A 10,218-nucleotide genomic window follows, 5' to 3' on the forward strand; every position below is an offset into this window, starting at 1 on the left:
CAAGGCCAAAGAGAGCAAGGAAAAATACCGCGAGGAGTACGCCAAGCTCCATCCGGAGGTGGAGGACCCTATGACCGAGCCGGTCGACGAGGTGGCGATGATGCCGGCGGGGTGCGGCCAGCCGCATGGACGTCCCGCCTCGCCTTGTCGGGGGTTTCAAGCCTCGGAGGAACTTCACGCAGATCAAGGCTACCCTCCCCTCCGGCAGCCTACGCTACCTCCTCGCGGACTACATGCCGTTCTCGGGTAGAGGTAGATGTAAGTCATCCACACTTTCATCCTCTCGTTTTGACTCTTGTTCCCGAATGGCTATGTTGATGAGACACATTATTTCCGAAATTGTAGACTCAGCTCGAGGAGGCCTATGAACTAGCTTACGAGGAGTATCTCGAGAAGATTAAGGAGCATGACCTTGTGAGAGATGCCTATGCCCAGTGGACGAGCAACCAGATGGCGGTAAGTTTCAATCTCTATGGTTGCAAAACATCTTAAGTCCCCATGTTTGAATCTGAGCTATCTCTTCCGTTTCTTACAGAGTTTCACTCGGTTCATGATGACTGGAGTGCGAGAGGAACCACTCCCAGAGCCGCCTCATCCGGGGCCGACGCCAGTGTTCCCGTCCAAGAAGGAGTTCTATTGCATGTACAAGCGTCAGCGTCAGTTGACCCCGGTAAGTTGCTAACTTGGCTAAGTTGCTAACTTGGTGTTACATGGCTAAGTTGCTAACTCCCTCCAACATGTAGGGATTGGGAGAATCCGGGAACGACACTCCTTGTGGTACGCCGATGCACCCCGGTCGCCATTCTCCTGGTGCTTCTGCCGAACCTCGGCATGGTTCTGCTTCCGGTGGCTCTCGTCGTGGTTCTACCTCCCCGAGCACCGTCGAAGTATTCCAGCCTCGCTTCACCCAAGCGGAGCTAGATGAGTACTCGGGTCCGCCGGGTGGTGCACCACCATAGTTTCTACATTGTACTAGCACATGATGACACACTCCATCTTTGTAGTGGATCCCGTGTATGTACCATGGTCTTGTATGCTATATTTGTGCTATTTGTGAGATTTGATGCTATATTTGTGAGATTTGGTGTTATACGGTGATATCTTTGTGCTCTATGGTGCTATATAATGTTACTGGATATTCAATGCTATAATATGTGCATTTTGTGCGATTTTCTGAGCAAATTGAGCCAAAATGGCAAAAATCCGAAAAAACCTGGGCCGGCTGTGCCGACGGTGTCACCGTCGGCACAGGCCCATAGCTGTGCCAAATGGCAGGGTCTGTGCCGACGGTGACACCGTCGGCACAGCCGGCCCAAGTTTCGCGCGTTTTTTCCCGGCTTGAATGCCGCCGTTTTGCCGCCGGCTCCGGGAAAAAAAAGAAAACCGTGCCGACGGTTACACCGTCGCGCACGACTGGGGACGTTGACGGCAGGCCCCGTGACGGCTGGTTGGCTCTGCCGACGACGCGCCGGCCGACGGCCACCGTCCAGCCGTCGGCGTAGGACTGTGCCGACGGTGACCTGCTACGCCGACGGTGCGCGTGCCGTCCCCGACGCGATCTGTGCCGACGAGAAGACGCCGACGGTCACCGTCGGCAGAGACGGTGCCGACGGTGCTCCACCCTGTGCCGACGGTGCGGGGCCGTCGGCGCACCCCGCGTCTCCCGTAGTGTGAGCCAGCTGGCCCCGCCATTGATCTAAACCGGGCACGCGTGCCTATGCCGGCCATCCCCACCAATGTCATGGCTCGCTGTCAAGAGATCCTTTGACACCCCGCCTTTCTCCTAGTGAATCTACAAGACCCATGCACGTGTCGTGGATTTGCCACTGTGAGGGCGGTGCTTCGAGGCCAAGCACGACGCTTAGCATCAATCCAACGAAGCCTACCTAGAGGGCCTCGATGATTATGACATCGACTACGAGCGCTACGAGGAGGAGGCACCGGAGCAGATGCTGGCGGTGAAGGAGAAGGAGGAGTCGAGGAAGCCATCGGTGATGGATGAGAAGTGGGAGGGGTACACATTCCCCACTGAGGAGAAGGAGTTCACGCTCTTTAGCAGGAGGAGCTCGCGAAGTGGGTTGGTGTAGACGAGGCCAACTACTAGTCGGCGATGCAGAGCATGACACCGTCGACCGCTCTAGGTTTGCTCCCACCTCTATCACTGGTAGATAATGTCTAGCCGCCGCCACTTCACCGTCGTCATCGACAAGGACTAGGACCTCCACTGGCCGACACCGCCTCCAAGGTACCGTTAACTTAATATTTTTGGTGTATTTTTTTGCGGGCTGTGCATAGCCAACCCCAAATGTATTTGTGCCTCTGTCATGTCTACAGGCCACCGCGAACGGACATTTCGAATTTTTTTGGTGTTTGAAATATCTCGAAACGCTGCTGGAGATTCCATAAATTAACTGAGGCAATTTTTTCTTATAAATATATACAAACTTACACGCTGAGACGCATGTAGATACTACTACAAATGACCAAAACTGGGTCACTTTGTTTAGAACGGAGACTAAAATCAAATCACGAGGCTAATCTAGCCCAAAGTCATCTGGTCTGCTCGGTTGGGGACTCGTGACGGTTCAGGCCACGGATCATCGGTGGCGAGATCACGTCCGCGCCAAACGGTAGACATGGAATCAAATCTGCTGTCGTCGTCTTCGTCGTCGACCGATGAGCTCTTGTCGGTCGGGAAAGAAAGAGGGCAGCCCACGGGTAGCGCGCCGTCCGTGGCTTGCCTCGGTCGCCGTCAGCCTGGTCGTGTCCGAATCGCCGAGCGAGCCTGTTTCGATTTTCCGTGCGGCGAAAGTGATCGATCGATCACCGTTTCGCTTCTCACCCGATCGAGCTGAGCTGGGACTCCACGGATGAATGACGACCGTGAGTGACGAAGAGCGAATCCGTCGCCGTCGTGGAGAATGGTAGGCACGTCCACATGACCACTCGTCACCACGCCTACATCCGCAGATCCGCTGCTTTAATTCTACTCTACTACTACTCCCGATTTGGTTTTGATTGTGCTCATTCATTTCATTCCATTGTGCCCAACGTACCGGTGGTGCGTGCGCACCAGCACCAGCGGACCAGGCTGGGCAGTGCCAGAGCGGCTTTCCTTGCACTCTTGCTCGGGATTCTCTTTTCTCCATTTTGTCTTTGTTTGTGCCCCTCTGTCCTTTTGCAAGCACATCCTACCCACGACATCCTTAAAGAGCACTAAGGGCATCTTCAACCGGGCGACCCATCCCGCGCCCGCGCGTCCGGATGGGTCGAAACGGACAAAATCGCGGCCCAGCGCGCGGACCCATCCCTAAAACGGACGGCCGGGGCGTCCGGGACGACCCAAACCCGGCCCAAATCTTGGACGAGTTTGCGTGGCCGCGGACGCGAAAGGCCGGTCGCTCGCGTCCTCCCCTTGTCCGCCCCCGGCCCGCCCGTCCGCCTCCCACAACAGAAACACTCCACTCCACTCCCAAAACCTAGAGATGGCCGACGAAGCGACTGCCGCCGCCACCGCCACCACCGCCACCATCGGAGAGGAGACACTGGTCGCGGTCGTTGCCGCTCCTTCCGTGGAGGCGGCTTCTGAACTGGACGCTCCGGTGGTCGTGGAGCCCGGGCCGCCGACGAAGAAGGCGAAGCCCGAGCTCACCGCGGAGCAGAGGGCGATGGAGTCCAAGAAGCGGGCGGACCGGCGCCGGGCGCTTGATCAACGGAAGAAGGAGGCCGCCGCCGAGGAGGAGCGGGTGCGGGCGGCGGAGCACCTCCTCCAACTCCAAACACATGCGAAGAACACGGTCATGCAAGAGCAGGCGCAGGCCATGCTGTTTTACGGCCACTGATCGCTCGGCCAGCACATGCTCATCCCCGGCACCGGCACGGCCTCGGGGGAGCTCGGCCTCATCCGTGACCCTGCCCCTTCCTCCAAGATCAATCGGCCCACCGTCCGCCCCGTTTGGGCGGGAATTGGGGGCGCATTCCGGGCGGCACGCGTACCACTCACGGGATGGGTCACCGGAGGTGGGAGAGTCCATGTCGGGGCCGTCACCTTCGTCCATTGACCTCAACCGTGCGCCGGCGAACTCCAAAGGCCACAAGAACCCGGCAGCAGCCTGCCATGGCCGGCGCACGCAACCTCGTTTGACGATTTGTCGGCCGCGCGCGCGCAGTCACCGTCGACCGTGCGGGCCCCTACGTCTTTCGCGCGGACGATGCCGGCCACCCCGCCATATCCTTCGACACGGCGAGGCTCCCCGGCCACCTCCCGTTGACACACGGGAGGGCACAACCGCCTCGTCCCGGCGAAGCATAAACATCGAGGAGGAGCCGTTGTTCGTTGAGGGCCTCACACAAGCCGCAGCTGCACAAGCTAGAGCTCGCCGGGTAAGCAAGCGAACCGCCAACTACACGGAGAAGGAGGACAAGATGATCGTCCATGCATGGTTGACCATCGGGCAAGATGCGTTGACAGGTGCCGAGCGAAGGGGACCGCATTCGGCGCCGGGTCTATGAATTCTTCCATGAACATCGCAAATATGGACAGGAGCCATTTGAGAGCGACCGCAGCGACATATCGATCCAAAAGAGGTGGGGAACAATTCAAACGGAATGCAACAAGTTCCAGGCGGCGTATGAGCACGCGAAGCGGCTCCCCGTTAGTGGCATGGGTATGAAGGACTTGGTATGATTCTTAACCTCAACTTAATCATCCGATATTCGCACATATGTTTATCGTTGTTCTCTCGCTTTGCTCTAGGTGTGGCGAGCTTTGGACTTCTACAAAGCCAACAATGGAGACAAGACCTTTGCCTTCCCTCATTGTTGGAAGGAACTCCAGTGGCACCCCCAAGTTCCGGGAGGGGTATGAGGGGTACATGGCGACCTTGGATCGGCAACAACCCCGCCAAAGATGCCACGGTCATTGACCTTGATGGTGGGCAGCCTTGCGGTAGCTCCGCTTCTCGTGCAAGTCGTCCACGCGGCCACAAGTCAACCAAAGCCGACATGAAGCGTGATGCTTCCAACGTACTATTGTATGGCACTTTGAAGGAGATGCATGCGGATAGAGAGGTGTCCACGGACAAGAGGGATGAGAGGAGGCGCCGGGAGAAAGAAGAGGACAGGAAGAAATTCTTTGATGTCCAGCAGAAGAAGCTTGAGATTGAAGAGGTCAAGGCCCAGGCCAAAGCTAAAGAACTTGAGCTCAAAGAGAGAGAACTTGAGCTCACAGCAAGGGCGAAAGAGGTGGAGATGAAGGCGAAGGAAATTGAGCTCAAAGCAATGGCAAGGGCCAAAGAGATGGAGATGAAGGCGCAGGAAGTTGAGCTCAAACGCCAAGCCGAGGACAACCTCATCATGAACGCCGACTTGACCAACATGAGTGAGGCGAAGAGAGCTTGGTTCGAGAAGAGGCGAAGGAGATCCTCGAGCGCCCAAATTGAGTTAGACATTCTCAATTGTAATTTTTATATTTTTCTCAAACTATGGCACATTTTAATTGATTTATCATGCTACATTTGATGCTATTTTATGCTATTTGCTATATTTTATGTTTGTTATATATTATTCCATGTTTATGAGATATTATTCTAGGTTTAGACATTGTTTTATAAAGTATCTGTGACCAGATGGCCTATTTCCCAAAGAAGTAGGCCAAATGGCCAAATTGGGTGGCCGCTGCGTTGGGCGCAGCGTGCGACCCAAACGGACACGCGGACGCGGGGCGCTGTCCGGGTGTCCGTTCGGCCACCCAAACGGCCCAAAACGGACGGCCCAGCGCGTCCGTTTGGGTCGCCCGGTTGGAGATGCCCTCCAACCGGGCGACCCATCCCGCGCCCGCGCGTCCGGATGGGTCGAAACGGACAAAAACCCGGCCCAACGCGGGTACGCACCGCAAAAGCGGACGGCCGCGGCGTCCGGAACGACGCAAACCCGGCCCAAATCTTGGCCGGGTTTGCGTGGCCGCGGATGGCACGCGGCGTCCTCGCGTGTCCGCCCTGTCCGCGTGGCTGGCCCACCTGTCGGTGCCCCGGTCCTATTAAATGTGGATCGGGAAAGGGGACTGTCCCTATCCAGTCCCCACTTTCCACTCCGGCCGCACGCGCGAGCTCGAAGCTTCCGCGCCGCCATGGCCCCGAAGCGTGAGTTCGAGCCGTCCGCCAACGACCACGAGGCCGGCAGCAGCCGGCAAGTCGCGCCGCCGGCGTTCGCAATGGGGCCGCCGGCGCCTCCCAGACGCGAGTGGATCTACGTCACCGTTGCGGTGGCGCAGATGTTCTGGGACGCCGGCGTCCCAATGCCGTGGGGGGACGTGCACCTCCCCCACGGCTGGCACCCGAGCCCGGATCGGGTTCCGGTGCCGCCCATCCCGGCTCCGGCCGCGCCCGCTACGCCGAGATCCGGAGGCGCCGCGCTCAGCCGCCGGCGGACCTCCGGCGAGAACCGGCGTACGGCGACGCAAGTCCCAACCGGGACTTGTGGTTCGAGGTGGAGCACGATGCGCGCCGGCGCACGTGCTTCACATCCGCGACGGCGCGGCCTCGCGCGCGGCCGCGCACACCGCCGGGCGGGCAGGCCGCCGCCCCGGCGGGCTCTACATCAACGAGCCCGCGCCCCGGCCGCGGCCCGCAGCCCCGGGAGGAGGCCGACCCGGAGCTGCAGGCGGCGCTCGCGGCGTCCCGCGAGCAGCCCGGACCTCGACGAGCCGGCCAAATGGCCGCACCTCGCCGGCGGCGCCGCGCACCTCCGCGCCGCGCACCTCCGCGCCGGAGGAGGCGGCCGGAAGGCCCGGGAGGACGCCCGGGCGGAGGCGTGGGCCTTCCTCGAGCCGGCGCGCCGTCGGGAGGAGGCTACGCGTCGGCGGCGCTCCGGGAGGAGGAGCGCCGGCCGCGCGCCCGGCGGAGGAGGAGCGCCGGGCCGCGCGCCCGGCGGAGGAGGAGCGGCTCCGGCAGAGTCCGCGCGCGAGGGCACGGCCGCGCGGGCCGGCGAGCCCGCCGAACCCGCACTCCGCCCGGGAAAGGGCGCAGCTGGGAGCCCCGGCCGGAGTCCCCGGTGCCCTCCGGCGTGTCGAGCCGGAACAGCCGCGTCGCCGCCGGGGGCATCGTCGTCATCGACGCCGACGATGACGAGTACTACTGGGGTAGCATCGCCGGCGGCCACCGTGCTCGCAAACCCCGTCTAGGGTTTCCTTTTTTTAGTTTAAAGCCCATATAGGGCTTTCTTTTGTGTAAAAATTGCCCAAAATAGGGCTAAGTTTAACTAACCGATAGTTTATATTTATTTGGTGCTGTTTTTATTTTTTATTTTCATTTATGTTTTTTTATTACATTTGCGGTGCGTCCGCGCGTTGGGCGCAGCGTGCGACCCAAACGGACACGCGGACGCGGTGCGCTGTCCGCCTGTCCGTGCGGCGACCCAAACGGCCCAAAACGGACGGCCCAGCGCGTCCGTTTGGGTCGCCCGGTTGGAGATGCCCTAAGCTCCCAGGGTTGGGAGCGCTCCTGGTTGCTCTGTGCGTCGCTTTCGCGGGACCCGCATCTAGCATCTGGAGGCGGTTGCGCGTGACGTCTGGGGTCGGTTTCAGATTTCTTTGACCGGGCCTTGGGTCTTTCTCCTCCTTTTCTTTTCTTTGCGTTACGGCCGCAGGGTTCGCTCAGTTCTTCCTCTTTCTCAGTCGATCTGCAGCGGTCCGTGCGGGGGTTCAATCCGAGGTGAGCCGCCTCCGATTCGCCGTGTGGGGGTTCGTAGCGGCCTTGGTGACGCGCCCACCCCGTCGCCTTCTTTTCCATCGCTGAGCTCAGGCTGCGGTGGCGCTCCTCCTCTCCTCTTGCTGGACGCTCAACAGGGGAGCACAGTCCGCCGCTTCCAGTGCCAGCACCCAGGCGCCTGTATTGTCCTTCACCAAGCCGGTCGCCGCCCTGTAGCAGCTCCAACAACGAGCCCCCTGCCCCATCGTGTATTCTATGTGAGCATGTATGTTGTTCTGTTTAGATTCAGTTTTTTAGCTATTTTTCTCCAGGACAAATTCAATCCAATGAATGTAATTGGAAATCAGGAAGAGACCAAACACCGATGCATGTAATTGGAATCAGGAAGAGAGCCAAATATTGTGTTGGTTAATTATGTACACAAATCGGTTATAATTTCTCAAGTACTTCCTTAGTTTAGATTTACTGAGCTATGTTTATTTGGCATATTTTCCTATGGAGTAGCATTAGCAGATGGAGATGTGAATATGAGAATTGCAAGCTATTCACCGCCAATTAGTAAAAGTGGAGGTGCATAAGTTCCTGGTCGGTTACTTAATTTAATTGAGGGATTTTTATGATGAATGGTCCAGGTTTACAGTACACAGAAATATGGTTTATAATGGAGGAAGTGACTAACCTGACTTAGGGTCAAGTAGTGACCTTTTTAGACCAAATATGCTTCCAAAAAGTTTCTGGTCATCTGCTTGAATTTTACTATTAGCCTGTTTACACGCTTGGAAAGGTGTGGATTAATTGTGACATAATAAATGTGTGTGTAGGTCATCAGGATAAGAGGACAATCTTATAAAAATAAGAGAAATATTTGTAAACCACAAGGCAAAGGTTGTCATTCTCCGTTTATTAGGATTTGTTTACTTGAGAGCAAACCAGTTTATTCAGACTTCACATGCATCTCCTTTTTTGCTCTAAAATTAACAGAGGGCATACGAATGAATAATAGCTGGCGAATGCCTGCACATCTGAAATATGAAACCACAGTTGAAAATGTGGCTCTTCCTGTAATATTTGTAGCTTACGGAGTTTGTGCAATGTTATTCTGGCCATTCTTTAGGTGACGCCACCAGGAGCTGCCTAGAAGGAAGATCATAGGTTGCCGCCTGCACATCGCACAGGAGGGCGACACCAGGACACTGTTTCAACAAAAGACAGAGCCATCACACCTGGCAAAGGCGGTCAGCCTCCGAGTCCCATGCCCGAGCCATCTCCGCACCACAGGTGTACCAATTAGGAGATAAATGTTGTTGTAAATTTTTATTTCACCTACTCATGATTAAAATTACTGTATAAAAAAGATCTACTTCTGGTAATAAAATTATTGTTACTTGTTTGCATCGAACAATATATGTTGGATTAGCTTCCTTTTATACGATTCTCTGATCTCTTTGCGCATGGTGTTTGTTGTGGCACAGGATCCAGCTAGGTTGATTCATAGTTTTATGTGGCACACATAATAATAATACTGCCTACTGAAATATGGAATATAAATATTCTTCTTTTCTAATTTTTGTCATATACTTGAGTTCTTCCTCTTTTTCTTTCCTACGATGAGAGCATAATTTAAGAATGTTTCACTTCTTCACATGGACTGGTCCTGGTTTGTGGTGTGCGGATCAAGTTGATCGATGCTGATAATGGAGTTAATCTTCATGCACTTTTCGTGTTCTCAGGAAGTAGTCGAGTCCATTGGGAATTTATCTCTCTATATGAGTTTTCAATCTGAAAGCCTCCGTGCTTGATGCTTGAGTACAGTGAATTCACCATGTCACACATGTGGACTAACAACCTTTGGAACTTTAAGCCATGCCATCTTCTAGGCCCAAATGTGTTCATCTGAAGTTACAGAGATTACTCCAAATGCTAACCAAACATAATTCCCCAAATTAAATCTCATGTACTATTTTGGCATGTAGAAATTGTAGAATCTCATTTGCATATATATGTATAGAACCTCGCAACGAATGATGTATTTTTGGGTTCATGCTCTATTTCATGTCGTTGACTTTTTTTTCTTGATTTATTTTCATGTTTTGGCTTCATGGTCCAGTTCCATAGGTTACCTTATACTCCAGCTTGCCCTAGGTTGCGCCACCACCAATGGTGGCTGGGACGAGGAAGGTAGGAGTACGGGCGAAAAAGAGGCGGGGATGGTGAAATGGCCATCGGGAGAGGGGGTCGAGTGAGGGACGGTGGTGCCCAAGGGAAAAGTAGAGAGGTTTCCTCTAAGCACAACGGCAGCGGTGTCAGTGCCCTTGTGGTGAAGGCAGCGACGAGGGACCTTCCCAAGATCCAGGACATATGCCTTCATTTCTGGCGTTGTGGGCACAGATAGATCATCTTTGTGAGCACTCTTCCTCTCTCCTGCCCTCTCAACTTTTTTATGTTCCAAGTTTGTGCTTCGGTTTGAGGTTAACAAATCATTATGCACCAAGGAGGTGTGACCTAATTCAAG

General features: G+C 55.5%; 1 long non-coding RNA gene across 1 annotated transcript; it reads left to right on the plus strand.

Annotated features, from left to right (window-relative positions):
• Positions 1 to 7,771: 7,771 nt before the first annotated feature.
• On the plus strand, positions 7,772 to 9,108 carry LOC124649585. The gene is made up of 2 exons (XR_006986701.1): positions 7,772 to 7,971; positions 8,821 to 9,108. It is a non-coding gene; the product is annotated as an uncharacterized LOC124649585 (long non-coding RNA).
• Positions 9,109 to 10,218: the final 1,110 nt, after the last annotated feature.

This window comes from Lolium rigidum, chromosome 4, assembly GCF_022539505.1.
Source record: "Lolium rigidum isolate FL_2022 chromosome 4, APGP_CSIRO_Lrig_0.1, whole genome shotgun sequence".
In the NCBI taxonomy this organism is placed as follows: domain Eukaryota; kingdom Viridiplantae; phylum Streptophyta; class Magnoliopsida; order Poales; family Poaceae; genus Lolium; species Lolium rigidum.